General features: G+C 35.7%; 1 protein-coding gene across 1 annotated transcript in view; it reads left to right on the forward strand.

Moving 5' to 3' along the window:
• The first annotated feature begins 10467 nt into the window (after window positions 1-10467).
• Window positions 10468-19693, forward strand: part of neurl1ab (neuralized E3 ubiquitin protein ligase 1Ab) — a 32125-nt gene continuing 22899 nt past the window's right edge. The window contains exon 1 of the mRNA XM_016566431.1: window positions 10468-10658. The gene's annotated coding sequence lies outside the window, so the exon portion shown is untranslated. The remainder of the gene's footprint in view (window positions 10659-19693) is intronic.

Consider the following 19693-nt stretch of genomic DNA (forward strand, 5'->3'; position numbering starts at 1 on the left):
AAGTTTCTCAAAATTGGATTTCAAAAAGCAGCCTACTGTGGCAGTGCCATAGTACACTGATGGTATCAGATGCAAATACCAGATGCAAAATCAGATCAGATTCATATTTACGTACCATGGTATTTGGATGTCAATCTATTCACCTTATTTTAAATGTGAGATCAGGCGTGGCCTCAAAAACAGCCTTTTATGCAGCTTGATATTACAAACTAGTATTTCTTATATTATTTTCATTTATCTTTGTATTCAAGTACAAAGTAGTGCAAGTAGTTTTGCCTTTTACTGCACTTTGTTATTCTTGTAGATATATTGCGGCTTATCAACTGGAAGTCTCACACATTCACAGAAAACAGCTTTATTCCGCATTGCAAAATAAGGTGGATAGGGCACATGGTAATGTTATTTTTGTTACTTCAAGTGTTTTTGATTGGTTGAAAAAATGTTTTTACTTGCAGTACAGAGTCATTTTTCACGAGCTGCACATGCAGGTGTTGAACCTAATGAAGACGATCTTAATCTCTGCCAAAGGATAGGATGCGTTTGCAGGTTTCAAAGGACTGTGGGTAAATATCCACTTCATGCAGTGCTCATTTTGTTCTGTGTGTTTTTTTTTTTAAAGTATACCATTACTGTGAGTGTGAGCTGTCTCAATGATTCACATTTGCTAGTTCTGATTCAAAACAGCTGGACAAGCAACTTCACTGCTGAAATACTGTCAGTGAAAATGTAATGCTATGGTGTTTGTCAGCAGTACCCCACTGCTTCATCAATAAAGTAAAGCTCCCTACTCAGAAATGTAGTTAAACTAATTGTAGTGACGCTATTGCACAACACTGATAGTCACTGTTAAAAAAAAGGCAAATATGTAAAACATTTAAAGTGACAGTTTACCCCAAAAATTTACATTTTGTCATCATTTCCTCAACCTTATGTTATTCCAAACCTTTTTTTTTTTTGCAGGACATAAAAGAAGATATTTTGAAGATTACAAACAACATTGGATTGATTGCCTTTCTTTGTATGGACATAAACACTAAGACAGTTTTTCCACAGAAGAAAGAAACGCTTATTGATGACATAAGTGACGTGAGTAAATGATGATTTTAGTTTTTTGGGGGGTAAACTGTTCCTTTAAATCTGAATCGTTGATGTATGTAAAAGCATGTAAAATGTGCCCAATGTATAAGATCAGTAGTGAACATGTTATTTTAGCACGAAACACAAAGCAAAGGACTGCACAAGATCTTTTGGAAGAGCTCCTGGCCATGTAATGTGTCCTGGTAAAAGTCCTCTTTCTACCTGGCCTGATAAAAAGAAAAAAAAATCGATAAATTCAGGCCCTAGAGTCCAGATCAGTTTAAACCAGTGCATGGAGAGAGAGAGATAGGACAGAGCAAATGTCAGTCTTTTAGTCGCTCTTTTCCACTCTCTAGATATCAGAGCAAAATGAATAGCAAAGAGTCTTTTGACTTCACAGGGCCTGAGAGGCTGGTAGAAAACCCTAATGATTATTAAAACAACAGGGTGTTGAAAAGACAGACCCGTCTGTGTTGCATCAGTCTTTAATCAGTGTAATCCAGTCTTGAAATTGGTTTAATCAAGTTTTAAAACTTGAGGTTGAGTTGAAAAACAGTTTTAAGAGCAGATATAGCAAAGACTAGGAAAAGCTAATGCAGGTCATAAGCGAACAAAACTAAGTTGCACAGAAGACTGGATTATTTTGTCATGTACTAGACAGAAACCTTTCTCACAGAGCTTCCTTAGCTTGTTGAGAACCAGTCGTGCTTCCATATCTTGCATTATGAGTTTGCTTTATTGCTAGATTTTCCAAAATTGCTATCCTAAAAGAGATGCCACGGCCAGGTGAGCTGTCAGACTTATAAGTAGCAATATTCTGTGCAAATCACAACAAAGTAATTAATTTTTAAATGCCGTCTGGTCCATTAGGAAGCTTGTGCTGTACACCTTAGGCTTAGCCAGGAAGTCCTTGGATTCTTTTATAAATAATTTTTACAAATGTGGAACAAAAAAGGTCTAAAACTCTTAAAAATGAACTCCGAAAAACTGAAGTAAATGTTTTTTCCCCCCAACAAATAGTCTGTGAACAGTTTGCCTTCAGAAAATGTTGATTTTCACCCTGGGAACACAAAATATTATATGCGCTGTTTTATTTTCTATTTATTTTAGAGGTTTGCAGGTTTTTTGGGACATGTTTTACAGTTAAGCCCTGAAGTATATATCTATATTAAAGAAAAATACTTCAGAATGGGTAACAGAGTTTCTGTGTAAGAAGATCTGAGATCTGCTCGAGGATGTCTGAGGTCTTACAACAGTTATATGAGAGAATGTCTTGTGCAGAAATAATTCTCTTTCATTTTCCTTTTCAACTTTGTCTCTTTTTCTCACTCCTGTGAATATGTGAATGATATCAAGTGAATATGAGAGCATCTCGTATATATGTGTGTGCTGTTGGGGAGCATTACATGTGGGTCAAGATCTGTTGATTTAAAATCCCACAATATTTCACCATGGGGTTTTTATTTCAGCTGATGTTGTTGTGGTATTGTTTACTGTGACCCCATGCCATGTTCTGCGGGGCTATTGCTCAGTTGGGATTTAATATGCCTGGGATAACAGACACTACACTTACTAGTGCGCATGTGAATGAAAGTGTGTTTTGGTCTCTTCGAGTAGTTATTGATGTGTAGATGCTTTTAGAGAGCAGATGAGTGCGTAACTAGATTGCGGATTTATCTTAAATTAATATGTCACTAATTAGGAGCTAGATAGTTTGGTACCAAAATGTTAGTTTTAATTATTGATCAATTAATTTTTTCCACATACATTACATTAAATATTTGTCTGAACATTTTTCTTAAAATAATACTAGGATGAGGTTGAATGCTATCAACAGCACAATTTGTGTAAAAATAGAGGAAAAGAAATAAGATTAGTGCCACAGAAAGGGTCCAAAATAATGACATTTCTTATTGAGTGTTACAAAAATATGTATCGGGGAGAAATACCTAAACTACCTAAACTAATATATCTTAGTCTAGTACCTAATCAAATGATTTTATTATAATGAACTGAATAATATTTCTGCAGATTATGCCAAAATATGACATAATATTATTTCATGTCAATTGTTAGATTCAGTCGAGAAGCAAAACTGAGAGTCCTATGTATATGTATATGTATATGTATATATATATGCATATGTATATGTATGTGTGTGTGTGTGTGTGTGTGTATACAGTATATACATACAGTGTTGGGAAGGTTACTTTGGAAATGTGATAGGTTACAGATTACAAGTTACCCTATTTAATGTAATAAATAGTGTAACTATTTCAATTACTTTATATATATATATATATATATATACACACACACACACACACACACACACACAATATTGTAGCCCTACCCTATAATGAGTTCTTGTTTTTGTTTTTTAATTTATATAATTTCTATACTTTATGTATATGAAATTGATGTGCAGATACATGTATGCACCTTTGAGCAGCATTAAACAGTCTGTTAAGATAAAAATAAATTTCATGTTAGATGCAGCTTCTGTTCCACCTTTGCCGTGATGGCTTTTGTTAATGTTGATACAATTCTATTGGTAATTAATTGGTTAAATTTAAGAATTTGACACTAAAGACAACACAAATAAACACAAGTAAAAGCTCTGATTAAGACATTTTTTTTCAACTAAACAAAACAATGCTACAGTGCAATACACTGCAGAGTAGCAACCTGTAGATAGCTGAGGTTAAGTGCTCTACGAAAGGGCTCAGTGTTGATTGAACCGGACTGTGTTAGCAGTCGCTGCTCATTTCCAGGGTCAGCAACACTTGGGTTTGTACCTACACTGCTTATTTTTGAGCCACATTCCTATCAACCCATCATAGCCTTTACGTTATCCTATAACTTTAACCCTTCCCCAACAGTCAGAGGTCAATGACTGCTCGATATGACGTGTACATGAAGAACAATAGTTGCTGACCCAGGAACATGTCATGTCAAGCTGTCTGAGTGCATGTAGACTCAGATACCCCTCCCTTTGCGCTAGAGCTCATCCTAGTGGCTTAAAACTCTTGTAAGTATCTTGTAAATCGCTCTGTGCAGCTCTGCAGGTGCCACATTAGATCAAACAAAAAGTGCCATCCCGCAGATGGCCACATCCCAGTCTCTGCGTCCAGACAGTTCTTCTTAACTTCTCTGCTGTGGACGCACGGCATTATATAAGGCGACCGCTGGCAAGATGCAGCTTTAGTTCAGGGCATATGTAATAGCAACCGCAGACAGACAACATTAGACAGTAACATGAATAACAGATGGAGCAGAGTGCTGTTATGTTCACTCGTCTAAATTCCCAAAGCACCTTATACTACTCTCTCTCTCCCTCCCTCCGCTTTTCTTTTTCCTTCACTCTCCTTTTCCCTCCACGTAAAGGAGATTGGCACGTTGCTGCTCGAGGATGTCTGAAATATTACAACAGCTATATGAGAGAATGTTGTGCAGAAATAATTCTCTTTCATTTCCGTCCTCTGACTTTATGTCTCTTTCTCTCACTCCTGTGAATATGTGAATGATAACAAGTGAATACGTGAGTGTCTCGTGTATGTGTGTGCTGTGGGGGAGATAATTTATTTTGCACATGATATTATATGTGGGTCAAGATCTGTTGATTTCAAATCCCACAATATTTCACTGGACTTTTTGTGGATGACGTTATTGTAATGTTTACTGTGACCCCCGTTCTGCAGGGCTATTGGCTAGTCAAGATTTAATATGCCTTTGATAAGAAACTCTATTCTTTGTAGGGAGATAGATCTACTGTATAGTGTATATGTACATGGGGTTGTGAATGTGAACATGAATGAGTATGTCTTGGGACCCTTAGAGGAATTATTGATGTTTAGATGCTTTCGGGGGGCAGATGAGTCCAATCATACATAACTACGTACATACAGTCGCATTCACACACATAAGAGAACATGTAGCCCTTATACAGATGCACTTGAGTCAGATCATATATAATTATCCTAATTTAAATGACCAAATTTTCAAGTGCAGTCTGACACTCATCTGACTTGACATGCGACCACACACACACTTAAACCTCTCAAGGGATTTCTGAGTACCTTTGCCTCATCTGAACTCTTTGTACAAATGAGTCAGGACATTTAGCAATATATGTTCATTAAAACACTACCACAAATCCACGAGATCCATGATGTGTCTTGAGTCAAAATATCAAGTATTAAAATATTAGTATTATTTATACCTTTAATGTTTATCAGGACTTTGAATGAGTTCTTATTTTTTACCTTTTTAGCTTCAGTAATTTTGATAATTCTATATAATTCTATTTAGCTTTCATTCTTTTTTTCAAGTTTAAGTTTTAGTAATTTTAGTACTTCGCTGTACAGTAAACATTTTATTTCAGTTAGTAGTCAAGGCAACATGTCTGATTTTCAATTTTTTCAAGTTTATGTTTTCATCTAATATTTGTATTTTGTTTTATTTCAGCTTTATTTAAATTCACAAAAATGTGTGTGTTTTTAAATAGATTTCCTTTTAGTTTTAGTCACCCTAGTGAACAATAAATATACTGAAATGTATTAGAAATACATAGTAACACTTTAGTAAGGGACCAATTCTCAATATTAACTAGTTGCTTATTAGCATGCAACATATTGGCTGTTTATTAGTACTAATAAAGCACATATTCTGCATGATCATATTCTACATACCCAATCCTACCTAATACCTAAACTTAACAACTACTTTACTAACTGTTAATAAAGCAGCAAATTAGAAATCAGAAAATCAGGAATCAGAAAAAGCTTTATTACCAAGTATGTTTACACACACAAGGAATTTGACTTGACGACAGGAGCTTCCAGTGCTTCCAGTGCAGAAGAAAGTACAGACATAGTGCAGACATACATGATAGTGCATACATATAGGAATAACACAAAATAAATTTGGAGTTTATTGAGGCAAAAGTCATAGTTAATTGTTTTTTAATGCCAAGAATTGGACCTTAAAATAAAGTGTGACCAAATGCCTTTATTTCATGCCAAGTATTCTACAATTTGATTTATATATTTATGTACTTAATAAAAAAATACCCTGCAATTGTACTTTTGATACTCTAAACTGGTATACTTAAAGTCTGCTAAATTGGAACAACTAATTTTATACTTGATGCATTTTAATTGTGTGGAAGTAGTGCTGAAGTCCAACTAAAGATATACCGAAGTATGTTTGATTGTGCTAATGTAGAACTATTGGAAGTATACTTCAGGTACACTTTAAATATCTTGCATTTAAAGACAGATATTATTCAAAGATCACATAGTCCTCATCAATAGTGACATTAAAACACATTTTAGGCTTAATATTAAGAAATGTCCATTGTGCACAAGTAGTACTCCAAATAAAGTTTAATTAGAATTTTTAAGAAGTCTTGAACAATGTTAGTAAATATGTTAATATATTTGAACTATACTTAGTATGAAATAAATGTATTTTAAATACAGTATATCACTTTTTGCTAGGGTAACTATAACAACACTGATATCAATGCTATAATACACAAATTACAATAGTACAATATTAATGCAGTATTCTCTTGTAGAAAATAAATGTAATAAACTGCATTTTTTAGATTTCAAAAATAGAAATTGAACTTATGTATTATTACGCACTATTATTTATTTAGTGCAGTTTTGTGTATTATATAAAATAAACCTGCACATTATGTGCATGACCCATTATGCTTATTATAGTAGTTTCGTTTTGACATAGTATAATTATTAATACTTTTTATTATTGCCCTTCTGTGGGTTAGCGTGTTTGTCCCCAAATGGATTGTAAAACTTGAAATCACAAACATTGAGTCAGCCAGCAGTCCCAAACTGGTCCTGAAGATACTCCGAGGGGGTTCGATGCAGAAGGCTATATAAAACATGTAGAGTTATTGGATATAGAAAATATCATTAGCACTGTATGAAAATAATTGCCTATGGAAAGTCCTCTGCATGAAGAAAAAACAAGAATGTGTGCATGTATGTGTATGAGTGTGATGAATTTGCAGTATTTATCAATCTCTTTTAATCTTCCCATCTCTCTGTTCTCTCTGTTCTAAAACAGTTGAACACTTCAGAAAATACTTTATTATACTATATTTCTCTTACGGTTGCTTTAATTGGCCTCAGAACTGGCTAATAGAAGGGATGTGTTTGAAGGCTTAACTGTTGTCTTGAAACTGCATTAGATTGAATTATTTGGGTCTGAATGAGACGGTATGCTATTATCCAAAGAGAATCACACTGTCAGAAAGTTTCGCTCTAATAGTGTGATTTTAGTTCTTATTCTCTTTCATTGCTGGCAGACTTTTTTTTCTGGCTTTACCTTCGTGGTATGTTCCAATAATATTGTCTGAGTGTTTGAGACAAAGATCCAAGTATATTTCCAAAGATGCAAGTAAATTTCCCATTCAGAGCTATGGTTGCAACATAGGCTCACTGGAAGAATGTGCCCTTTAACTCCTTCATGTTTCTCTGTCTCACTCATTCCCTCTTACTTACTCATATTTCAATGATTATTAAAAATATTTCAACCCTTAAGTAATCTATCTTATTCTATATATACGTTGTAGACCTGATAAGCTGCAAATCCAGTCCAAAGGCATTAAAATAAAGAGCAGACTTTGATCTTCTTTCTCCCCCATATCTCTCTTCTTCTCTTTCTTGTGCGACTTTTGACAACAATTTCAACCTGCGGTGTGCCGCTGGACATGAGAAATATCAGACACTATGGCACAGGAAACACAGAAAATCAGAGAGGAAGTAGCTCTGATGGAACTTCACAGCCCTGGAGGAGAGAATGAAAGTATGGAGAGGTTGTGTGCGCCTGTGAGAGACAGAGAGAAAATGAGCGAGCGTGTGTGCATGTGTGCGAGTGAGAGAGCGTGAGTGTGTTGGTCGGCTCCTGTCGTTCAGACTCTGAGTGGATCTGTGAGATCAAACGCTGGTGAAAATGAATCTCTTTATGTGTCTCTGAGGGCAGTGAGAAAGACGCTCTGATCTAGGAGTGTGAGACGTCTGTTGGTCGGATCAATAACAGACTCATTATGGTGCCAATTGTACAAAAATTCCACAGAAACAAAGACATCATAATTGTAAAAAAATTGTTGATTTTTTTTCTTTTGATTATTATCTAGATTTTGGTGCTTTTTCTGAGTTTTAATATGAATATTCGCTGAATATTCTTCTTTTTCTTAAAGAAAGAGTACATTTTGATGATGGCTTCCATATTCTTTTCTATGCAATTACAATAAACATTGACTGAAGCTTTTTAAAATAAAAAAAAATATATATATATGAAAGAATCATAAATGTGGTCCACATAAAGCATACTTTACATGCTTTTTAAACGATTTAAACGACAAAACCAGTATGAATTATTTTGAGTCTGTTCTTTCCAATGAATCTTTGATTCGGTTCATGACATGATTTGTGATCATGTATGTCCAAACTTTCTTTTGCACTGGAAGCTCCTGTCGTCAAGTTACATTCCTTGTGTGTGTGTAAGCATACTTGGTAATAAAGCTCTTTCTGACTTCTCACTTCTGACACCAGCCTGAATGATTTGTGTACGAATCAATCTTTTAAGTCAGAGTTTTTAACTCAATCTTTGATTCAGTTCACAAAAATAGTCGGAATTTTTTTAAGTCAGATCCTTTAAATTAATCTTTGATTTGGTTCACAGTACAATCTAAATATACCTAATTTCCCTCCGGGGATTAATAAAGTATTTCTGATTTTGATATATATATGCATTTTAACCTATATATTTTTGCACATCCTAAATAAGCGCCATTTTTGAAAAGTGTGCATGTGCATAAATACCTAAGGGAACCCCAGAGTATGATGTAAGAGTGAACCCACAATGAATCAAACATCAAATAAAGCAAAATGACAGGGAAAAAAATAGTAAATTAGTCTTCGGGTACCATGTTCAACATAGCAGCATCTCGGAGATCTCGAATCAATTAATTAGCAGTAGTTATTATTCCACCACATGCATATGACGTCATTAACAACGGCAAATGTGGTTCAAACGACGGAGATACGACCATGTTTGGGAAAATGTCACGACTAGCTAGTTTGTTTCCACAACAGTGCATCATACTACGGTGGTTGATCAGTGAGTTACATCGTTATACGGAAAATGTACCCCTGAATGATTTGTTCATGAATCATTCTTTTGAGTCAGATCTTTTCACTGAATCTTTGATTTGGTTCACAAAAACAGTCTGTTGTCACACAAAGTTGTTCTATGCAAAGGACAATTGGACCATTTTTGTTGCTTTTGCATTGCAATTTTTTGAAGCTTGCAAGCTTCACTCTCCATTCACTGTAATTGTATGGAAAACAGTGCAGACATGCGTAACAAAGGGCAACATTTTCATTTTGGGGTAAACTATGCCTTTAAAATGATAGATATAGTTAATGATTTCTGAAAAACCACCATTAATACTTCCACGGCATATCTCTCCTGTGAACCCCATCTAATGAGTGAAAAGTCTGGCCTTTAGCTCACTAGCTAACACTCATAGTTCCCCTTCCTGAAAATGTCACATGTTCAAATCTGGCACAAAACAAACTGAGGTCTGTCGTTTAGTCGAGGTCTGTGCTGAAAGATCCAGAAAAAAATTAAAGCAAGTGAGTTCCATTGATCTTTCGCGGTGTGAATGAGAGGGAATGATATTATGATGACCTATCCCTCAGGCCAGCCATAAAAGAAAGAAATCTTTCACTCTTATCCACACACTATCAAGACACAGACCGCAATTTTAGGATTCTTCTATTTTGCCGTCAAGAATAAATTCCACAGGTTTATGCGTAAATCACAGTTCTTCGCTCTTTGATATAAACATTAAAGTCTTGATCTCTCAGAGCCTGAGGGGATGGAGAAGCTTACCCTCTCATTAAACACCCATCTGCAGAGTATCGCCAGTCATTAGGATTACTTCGCTAATTTCATAATAATTTAACAAATGAAGTTACGGATGAAATATGTATTAGATATTAATATAGGATAATGCCTGGAACCGCTCGGAGTCATTTGGAAGCACCCTGTTTTGATGAGCACTTTCTTTCTTTCTTTCTTTGAATGTGTGTGTGGAGACGTGTAAAACCTGTAAAACACTCCTGTGATGAACGGGAGGCTCAGAAAGCTGCGGTTCCTTAAATCTGGAGGTATTTTGTAGCATTAAGAGGCTCATAGTGTCTTTGAACAGCTCTTCATATGCTAATGAGGGAACTTTAATCAAGGGTTCTCGTTAAGGTCTCGTTTAGAGCCCTTGCGGGAGCTCGTTGAGGTAAGCCTGCCCCAGGATTACACCTAATTAACAAACTCTAAACCAAGCGGAAAAATGACCAGCGCTGAGAACTAGCAATAGGTTTGTGAATGCGAAAGGGTGTTTTTCCTCTAAATGTCTACTGAATATTAAGCGCCGTCGCCTGGGTGTTGTTTGAAATGCTCCCGTAGTTTTATCTCCATAATGACTCCATCAAATTACCTTAGCTCAGTGTTACAATTTCTCAGCTCCCTATAATCGTCTGGTTCAGGTGAGTTTGAGGGCAATAAACCTTCTAATGTTTATTTGTTTTTCCCTTGTTATCTTTATGCACCGCAAACCCGCGTCCAAACGCACTCGTCGCTCGGCGGGTTCTCGTTGGGTATTTAAGCCCCTCACGCCGTGGCTAATTCTGACTGATGTTCTTCGGCAGTACTCAAATATGTAATTAATTCAACGGAACCAATTAAACCCTCATCTGACTTCCATCTAAGTGTGTGCGCATGAGAGAGTCTCATTTTTGCAATAGACTCTTGGTCAGCATTACTGGAGCCTTTGATTTTCTAGCACTCCATGATCACAGGTTTAATTTATCCCAGGAATTTCGACTTTCTCCGGTCGACTGGCTTTGCACCGATTGTATACTGATGGATCTGCAGTATGACTGAAGCATAAATTAGAGGCGGCAGATCGCCTCGGGCTGACCTGTGGTGAGGCCGATAAGACGGCTTACATACAGTGAATTGTAATATCTCTCATATACGTGCTCAAAAACAAAAATCAATTAGCTCACATCCCGTAAACACGTGTTTTGAATCGCTGCCGTGTATAAAGCGCACCTTTAATTGTGAGCCTGCCTGTGTACCCACGAATGTGAATCTTTGTACCTGTGTATCAGTCGGTCTGTCTGTCTTCCCGTGTACCTGCGAGTGTACGTGTGTGTGTTATTGATGTAAGAAACCAAAAAAGAGTTTTGCTGATCAATTCTGCGTCTGTATCGGCACTAACGAATTTCAATCTCGTCAGGTCGAGCTTTGATATTTGAGCTTTCTGCTATTAGAAACTCTAATCACGATGACTGTAAATAAACGCACGCAAGTCTGATTTCTGGGACGCCGAAATTCCTCACACCTCTCCATCCCCTCTCTCTCTCTCTCTGTATCACTCTGTTCCCTCATCCCTGAATCGTTTCATCACCTCATTCTTAGAATTCATCTCACACATCATTCATCTCCGGAAAGGAGAAAATAACAATATACAAATATATTTATGTGGCGAATTCTCACCCCGAAAGCAGTGAACCAAAAGCATATATCAAAAACCGGTGACAGTGGCTAAAAAGCATGAATATAAAATGGGTTTATTCTGACACATACATACTGGTGTAGTCACACCAAATAGCGTTTCATTTAGTTAATTGTGTGTCATTGTGAACATCTGGCTCTTAGATGCTTTTGTGCATCAGTTGTATGCATATTCAGTCATTTCCACAGTGTGGACACCCAATCATTAGAACTGTGCTTCTTTTTCTTTAAATGAATGATTTATAATATGGGAACCGTTTTTAAAACTAATGTTTCATCCAGCTACCCTGCTGTAAATGTTTGAAGACGTCAACGCCATCATTTCTTACTGATCTCTCCCTGTCTGTCTCTCACACGCAGTGAGCCGTCTCTGTAGGCATCATAGGTGCGCTCCCGTCGTGAAAACTGTTCCCAAAGGAAGGCAATTTAATTATGCTTCTTCTGAAGATACCTCATTTGTCCAGATTCGAAAGGGGCGTTCATACTAACAACGATTTGCACTGTCAAAGCGCCCATCGTTCATTTGGAATAAAAGAGAAATGCTGACTTAAAAAAATATTTGAACAATTAATTTCAGTCCTCAAATTTAATTGGCAGCACTGGGACTTTTCAATGTTGGTTTCCACTTGTCTGTGTTTGCGTGTCCCAGAAAGAAGTAGGTGGAGACTCGACTGGTTCATTCAAACACTGATTCATGCAGGGACAAAACAAATGAGTCATAATATCATTCACTTAACCTGTTCATTCCAAAACAAAGACATTTATGATATTACACATTCTTTATCATTGACTCATTGAATCATTAACCAGTTCATTCAAAACGGATTTGTTCAGAAATGAATCAAGTGACTGCCTTTTATGAGTTAGTCACGGAATTATTCAGTCAACTGATTCTTCCAAAACAAGGATTTAAACAAGGAAGCTTTTTTCTTTCTTTCTTTCTTTTTTTTTTTTTTTTTGCTTGGATGCCCATTATTAATTCTGTTTGAAATTATTATCTTTAGTAGAGCCAAAAATATACAGAATAAGTGGTACTATTATGTCTAAAATGTACAATACCATTCGAAAGTTTGGGAGCAGTTTTTAGTACTTTAGAAAATAATACTTGTATTCAGCAGGGATGCATTGAATTGATCAAGTGACATGTATAATGCTACAAAATATTTGGTAACACTACTTACATTATAATACTTGCTATCAAAAGAATCCTGAAAATAAATTAGTAAACTGTTTCAACATCAATAATAATAAAAATGTATGAGCGACAAATAAGCATATTAGAATGATTTCAGAAGGATAAAGAGACACTGAAGACTGGAGTAATGGCTGCTTGCCGTCACATGAATAAATTACATTTTAAAATATATTTAAATAGAAAACAGTTATTTAAATTGTAATAACATTTCACAATGTTACTGTATTTACTGTACTTTTGATCAAATAAATGCAGCCTTGATGAGCATAAGACACTTCTTTTAAAAACATAAAATATTACAGACCCCAAAATTTTGAACAGTAGTGAAAGTTAGTCAGTATTAACTTCCTGTTTATTGAACTGCTGTTTAAAAGCAATACTGCGAGCAAAATCTCTATCTGACTTGCTCGTTCTTCCTGATGCTGCCTTACAGACTTCTTAGCGGCCTTCTCATCCTAACAGACGGAGAGACAGAGAGTTGTTTTTAAAGACTTCCTAAGTTTTTTTGTTCTTCAGATATGGCTTCTATTACAGGAGGCTTCTTGCGGCCTCAGATACAATACATTGTTGTTCTGCTGTGCTTTCTGAGATGGTGCTATGAATGAAAAGATGTTTTTTTTTGTGAGTGTTTATATTTTTGAGTCTGTCTGTATGTGTTTTCCATTTGGCAAGTGATGTTTAAATGGATGTCAAAAGAGAAAGCAGATGAAATGGTGCACTCTCACAGCGCATCATGAACGAGTAACACTAAGTGTGTGTACACATACACAAGTTTGTGTGGAAAAGACAGCGGGGGATGGAGATTATCACTCTTTGAGAGAATACACAGAAGAAACAACCCTTCACTTTTCTTCGCTATCATCATGTTATTAACAGCAGTCAGAGCTGCAGAGACACAAGACATACAGCTTCATGTTATGATAGAGAGCAACAAGCCTGCAGTTTATAACACATTTAGGCTGTACGGAAGGGAACACCAGCACACTGCTTACTGTGCAATTCATTATGCATACTATCTATCTGTCTGTCTGTCTGTCTATCTATCTGTCTATCTATCTATCTATCTATCTATCTATCTATCTATCTGTATGTCTGTCAGTCTGTACTCAGAAACCTCTTGTTTGCTTCTTCTTTAATTTGCTTAATTAAAATGAGCTAATACAACCATTCTTAAACATTTTGCCACTAAATTTCATTGCGTTCAATCAATTAAAGTTTTTAAAATGAAAGTTGACTTGAATAACGAAGAATTTTTGTTGGCTGTAAACGGATTTATTCAAATTTAGATCCATAACAGCACAGACACTTCGGCGTTTGATTTAAGCATTACTTTTTCATCTAACATCATCCGTTCATGTAGTTTAATTTAGTACTAAAATTAAAATAATTTAGTACAAAATTAAAATAAGGATGTTGCATGTCAGAAAAAACTAATAATAGCCACTGTTTGATAAAAAGCCAAAGTTATAAAAATGTACTATAAAAGGTTTTTTTTAAAGGTAATGTAATGCCATTTTATTTTTAATTTGGTGTTGGAGTAGAGTAACTTCATCAGATGACCGTAGTCTGATTTACTGCTTGGTAGGCATTAAATAAATATAAACAAAAGATGTAAAAAAAAAAAAAAAAAAAAAAAAAAAAAGTTATCAAGTTATGAAACAAATCAAGTTTCAAGTTTAGTTTATTTCTAGAGCACATTTAAAAACAACAGTACTTGACCAAAGTACTGTACATAAAGGGTCATAAAACAAATAACAATAAGGTACTGTACATAGTATTGTACATTACTGATTAGAAAAAAAAACAGCATAGACAAAAAGAAAAACCACAGGTCTCAAACTGAATTAAATGCCAATGAATACAAATGTGTTTTAAGACTGGTTTTAAAAGCAGACAGAGTTGGGGCCATCCTCCCAGACAATGGGAATGAATTCCAGAGTTTAGGGGCTGTGCTTCAGTCTTACTCTAGGGACTGCCAGCAACATAAGGTCAGCAGACCTCAGAGACCTGGATGGAACATGCAGTTGTATAAGATCAGAAAGGTAGGTTGGGGCTAGGCTGGAGCTTATTTATAAGCAAGCACTAAAACCTTAAAATCAATTCTAAAACGGACCAGAAGCCAATATGGTGGAAAAATGTTCCCGTTTACGAGTTCTAGTTAAAAGTTGAGCTGCAGCATTCTGCACTGACTGAATCGTGAGAGAGAGGCCTGGTTGAGACCAACATAGAGGGCATTACAATAGTCTAAACAAGATTAAATAAAAACATGAATAAGCCTTTCAAAATCAATAAATGACAAAAAAAAGTCTTAACTTTAGATAAAAGCCTTAACTGATAAAAACTTGACTTTACTAGAGAGTTTATCTGTTTGTCAAGTTTAAAATCCATATCCATTATTACACCCAGGTTTTTAACAGTGGATTTAACATGTGAAAGCAAAGGGCCCAGATCAATGTTAGAGACCTTGTTAGTACAATTTGGACCAAATATCATAATTTCAGTCTTGCGATCATTAAAATGTACAAAATTTAGGGCCACCCAATTTTTAATGTCTCTGAGGCAATCAAACAGAAGTTGTAAAGAACTGGCATGTTCCCATTTGCAGATAAATTTGTGTGTCATCTGCATAACAGTGAAACAAAATGTTATATTTCCTGAGAATGGACCTGAATGGGAGCATATACAGGGAAAACAGCATTGGGCCAAGGATAGAGTCTTGAGGGACTCCAGATGGAAGGGGTGCTGATAAGGAAACCAAGTCATCAAGGCAGACAGAAAAAGTCCTGTCTGTTAGATAGGACCTGAACCACTACAAAGCAATATCCTTAATGCCGACAACATGTTCTAACATGATCAATGGTATCAAATTCAGATGTCGGATCTAAAAGCATAAGAATGACTGAATCTCTGAGTCAGTGACCAATAAAAGGTCATTAAAAACCTTTAAAAGTGCCGTTTCTGTGATATGAAGAGCTTTAAAACCAAACTGATATACTTCTAAAACTCTGTGCAAGTCTAAAAAAGATTGCAACTGTTTACAGACAACTTTCTCTAATATTTTAGAAAGAACGGGGAGTTTAGAGATTGGTCTATAATTGGAGAGAATCGTAGTGTCCAAGTTGGATTTTTTTATCAGATTTTAAAAAATGAGGAGGAACTACATCTGTGGGACAAGTAGAGGATTTCATCCGATTATAGTAACATCTTTCAAGAAAGAAAGGTTTTCTTAATTTAGTAAGTTATTATCTATCTATCTATCTATCTATCTATCTCCATCAGGGCTTCAGGGACATGGGGACATCCAGCAGTATTATAGGAGCATGATTCCCTTTGGTTTCATTGAAACCAAGATGTATGTGTGTGCGTGTGTAAGCCCAGCTTTATCCATTACAGAACTCATCGCAGTGGAGGCCAAAGGTTCCTCCTGCAGAGAGAGGGTGTAACCTGTTAAAAGCAGAGAGAGAGACAAGAGAAGGAGAGAGATGGGAGCTGGTGGAGGGGGCTCTGTTTGTAATGAGCTTGGCGTGTGTCCAGTCTCAGAGCTGTGAGCTTAAAACTCTCCGTCAGGTTGAGGTTTCCAGGTGTGTGTGTGTGTGTGTGTGGGTCCATGTGTGTGCTTAAGGTCCAGGGGTCTGATCTCATCTCTGAATTACAGAAACGCTTTCTCCTTCCATTCTATCCCACCTTCTCATGGTTCCCCTCGCTCTTTACTCTCCTTTTCCAAGACAATTACTCTCTTCTGTCAGAGCAGGCCCTCGTATTTCTGCCCTTTCTTAAACTGTGCATTTCACCTGCCTGCTTGTCTGTCCATCTGTCCGTCCTGACAGCTCCCCGCCGGATCGCTCACTGTGCGTAATTGTTTCTCGCCTTCTTGTTTTTCCTTCTTGGGTGTCTGTGTTTATGCCCATGTCTGTCCTGTCATCTCTCAGTCGAGCTCATTCTCATTTCCTCCATCAGTGAAATCACTGAGCCGAACAAGCCGATCTTAACAAGAAAATCTAAATTCACACCCGTCCTCCTTCGCTTATGAGAGAGAAGAGAGGAGAGAGAGAAAGAGAGTGCAAAAATAAAGGAACAGAAAAGGATGACAAAATGTCATGTAAAATTAGAGATTTATCCCATATTAAAAGAGTCTGCAGGAATTTCCCATCGTGCCTTCACTCAGATCAGACCTGTCTGTTCTGTAAACTCAGTTTAGAGAAGCATTGTGGGCTTTGAGATAAAAGAACTGGCAGAGATAATCTTAGACACACACACACACATTAGTGCAGAGACACATGCATTCTTTCCAATAGCCTTGACAACTTGACTTTTTTTATATATATATATATTATTTCGTTGTACGTGTTGACTCGTGTACAAATCTGACATGTTTATTTTTCCTAATGGAACATTTCTCTGCTCTGTATTTTCAGATAAGCTGGAGATGTGTGTGTACAAGTGTGTGTGTGTGTGTGTGTGTGTGAACTCAACACTTAAAGCCTTTAAAGTTGCGTTGCTTTATATCGACCCAAATTTCCTGCCAGTTTTTGACGATGCCTTGAAGTGAAGAGTGTAAATAAAAGACTGATGTCCTAATGCATAAATGCACCAGTAAAATTTCCGTTTTATGGAGAACAAAATGTAAAGGAATCACAGTCGCTCAATGTCCGCGGCTATGAAAACCTGTATTTTATGAGCCAACCTTGGCTGTACGGACAAGACGGTTAGAGGTTGTGATTGATTATAGTTTATCTCGTATCTTTCTGACAGCTCTCTCTCTTAGTCTTTCTGTCTTTTGTACTTATGGTTCTTTTACCTTGAAACTTTAAAGACAGGGTAAGAAAAGGCTTACAGGTAAAATGCCAACATTTCATACACCACGACATCAAACGTGCTCTTCAGGAGGAATCCCTAAAGGGTACGTCACCTGCCAGAAACAGTTCCAGCTCTGACACCACACTGAAAATCACTCGCGCACATAAACGAGACATGACATTCTGAGTTGCCTAAACTACTTTGGAGGGATTAAAGCATTGAACATATGCTAATAAGAGAACACACACATAGTACTGCAGTAAATGGGTCATTGAATCAGAAATCACATTTTCTTATTGTATTTTCAGTACAAGATTTTTATGTAAGACATGAAAAAAAAGTACCCTTTATTTTTTATAGCACTTTATACAATAAAGATTGTTTCAAAGCAGTTTCATCTAATTTAAACAGGAGAGTAAGAGATGCAAACGTCAAATATGAGACAAATCAAAATTCTGCTGTAAAGCAGCTCTTTATTAATTTTGTTTATTAGTTTATTTTTAACAGGTGTTTTATCATTTATGTCTGACATTAAATGAATAGTTGAATGAAATGAATAGGAGAGAAAAATAAAATTTTGGGGTATACAATTCTTTTGTGATATTGATTTTTTAAAATAAATTAATACTTTTTTTTAGCAAAAATGCATTAAATTAAACTAAATATGATAGTAAAGACTTCTGCATCATTTCAAACAGATGCTGTTTGTTTGAACTTTTATCTTTAAACTTTGATACCATTTAGCATATCTGAATGGTTTCTGAATGATCATGTGACACTGATGACTGAAAATTCATCTTAAAAGATATTAAAATGAAAAACATTATTTCTCACATTATTACTGTTTCGACTGAATTTATGATCAAATAAATGCAGCCTTGGTGAGCATAAGAGACTTCTTACAATCTTACTGATCCCAAGTTTTTGAACAGTAGTGTATATATGACCCATTCCATCTGTTGTTTAGTCAATGAACCAGTTGTTTGAAGGATTTGAATTGTGTTAGTTAACATACATACAGTTTTGTCATAAATGTGTCATGTTATTCCTGCAAATTACAGATATAAAGTCTCGGATGCATTTTCTCTGATGCTGAGACACAGATGCCCTTTACCTGCTGTCACTCGTATGATCAGTATCGTACTGCTGCAGCCTGTCTGGGTGATGAGTGTGACTTTGTATGTTTTTAATTTTTGATCCATGTAAAACAGTTCTGTCATTTTAGCATTGAAGAAAATAATATTTAACCCAAAACATTTTATGCAAATCAGATATAAAAAAAAAAAAATGTCAGTCATGCAGACTGCATTTTTTTTGTTGTTTTAACCCTGCAGTCTGCTTGCTGCCATTGTGCATGCCTTTAGAGTGTGCATAAAATGTCTATAAAGTATAAATATCCAGAGATGGTCATCTCTTCTGGGGTATTTAATTGGATATTTAGCACTCAGTGGCTATAAACACTGTAAATTATATAGTAAACAACTTGCATTGTGCATTATGCTAGTATGCTGTATGATCTCATTACATCCATGTTAAATTCAATAGGTGGCATCCAGAAAAAATAAATAATGAATGTTTGATTATGTGCTCTGGTTATATTCTGCACATTTTGAAAAATGTCATTCTGAGCATATATTTGCATACTGCAAAAAACAGTGTACACTAGGAAAAAAAAAAAAGGGAAAAACTTTAGAAACTAATATCCTTAGTGAAAAAGAGTATACCAAGTATACTTGCAGCCAGACTAATTGTCAGTATACTTCAAGTGTGTTAATGATTAGTTAACTTGAAGTGTGCTATTTTGGAACAACTATTTTTGTACTAAGTGTATTTTAGTTGTAATTAAATTATACTAAATTATAACTTTAAGTGCATTTAGTGTACTTTTCTGTGCTAAATTAGAACAACTTCAAGTACACTTAGTACACTTTAAGTATATGCCTATTTACATGCTTGATTAGTGATATTAAAGTGTACTTTTTTGTATTACGAGTACATTACAAATTAATT

The sequence above is a fragment of the Sinocyclocheilus rhinocerous genome, unplaced genomic scaffold, assembly GCF_001515625.1.
Source record: "Sinocyclocheilus rhinocerous isolate Xijiao unplaced genomic scaffold, SAMN03320098_v1.1 scaffold392, whole genome shotgun sequence".
NCBI lineage: Eukaryota > Metazoa > Chordata > Actinopteri > Cypriniformes > Cyprinidae > Sinocyclocheilus > Sinocyclocheilus rhinocerous.